The sequence below is a fragment of the Pan troglodytes genome, chromosome X (assembly GCF_028858775.2).
Source record: "Pan troglodytes isolate AG18354 chromosome X, NHGRI_mPanTro3-v2.0_pri, whole genome shotgun sequence".
NCBI lineage: Eukaryota > Metazoa > Chordata > Mammalia > Primates > Hominidae > Pan > Pan troglodytes.
This window is the reverse complement of record NC_072421.2, coordinates 25,609,006-25,610,242: the sequence shown is the minus strand read 5'-3', so window position 1 is coordinate 25,610,242 and position 1,237 is coordinate 25,609,006. Positions and strand designations below refer to the sequence as shown.

Genomic DNA, 1,237 nt, shown 5'->3' with positions numbered 1-1,237 from the left:
CCTTCTGGTTTTAAATGAATTGAAACAACAATCTTCCTTGGCTAATTTTTCTCCTCTGTCAAACAAACTTTCTATGTACAGGACCAGTTTAAACCCCTCCTCCCCTTCAAACACTAGATATGAACATCCAGGAACATTCTTCAATGCAAAGTGCCTTAAGAAAGAGAAGGATTCTGGAGTGCTGGTGATATAACTGATCTGAGGAAGCTGAGATGCTATTGACACTCATGGGAGCCAGTCAGGCAATGGTGGTTTGTTTCTCCTCAGGTGTTTCCTCCAACAACTGCATGATCAGTTCATTCAAGGGTTTGCAGACCTTTGAGTAGCCGCCTCCTGTCAAATGCAGAAAATCAAACATGTCGTGGCAGGAGATGGCACGGTCGGAGTGCACGAAACCCCTGTCAGTATCCAGGAGCTGCACGTCGGTTAAGTTTCAGCAGCGAAATCTTGACGAGTGGGTTCACCTTGGCGTTCTTTTGCCTCAAAGGGTTGGGTTTCTCACCTTGAGGTAACAGATCAAATACAATGATTTTGGCCTGTGGCTGCCTTGTGTTGATAAGTTGTACGATGGCCGCCATACCACCTGCTACCTCTTCTGCCATATTTTCATGGTTGTTTCTTCCTAGCCAGAAAACAATGACCTTAGGCTTAGTATTCCCCAGTTCTCCGTTCTTTAGTCTCCACAAAACATGTCTTGTTGTATCTCCCCCAGTTCCAAAATTCAGTGCATGAAGTGGGGAAAAAAGCTCTCGCCATATCTCATATGGCTGCAGTAACTGCACCACGGAGCCTCCCGCAAATGGTACATCAGGCTGTTTGTCTTTACAGTCCAAAACAAATCTGTTGTGCTGACACATCCATCTGTCATCTCCTTGAATGTCTTCTGCCGCATGCGGAATAGCTGCTGGGTTTGAGTCTCCTTGGTTCATTCTGCACTGAAGCAGAGGGTCCGTGCAGGCCCCAAGCGGCTGAGGCGTCGGCGGGTGTCATGTTTGTCGCTCCCTTGGTCAGTCGGCCCCACTCGGGCATATCCCTCCTCGGGTCCCAGTACCAGCAGCAGCCGGGAGTGACACAAAATTTGCAGTCTCTTTAACCCACCACCAAAAGAATGGATATTTGGATGCAATTAGCAGTCTTTGTCTCACATCCCTTCAAGACAAACCATCTAGAAGACTAAGAGAGGGACATTGGTCTATAAAACTCCTCTCTTTTAAGATGACTTCCTGGAAACACCACA

At 47.2% G+C, this 1,237-nt stretch overlaps 1 pseudogene; it reads right to left on the bottom strand.

Moving 5' to 3' along the window:
- Nucleotides 1–204: 204 nt before the first annotated feature.
- Nucleotides 205–976, bottom strand: LOC100611275 (platelet-activating factor acetylhydrolase IB subunit alpha2-like; annotated as a pseudogene).
- Nucleotides 977–1,237: the final 261 nt, after the last annotated feature.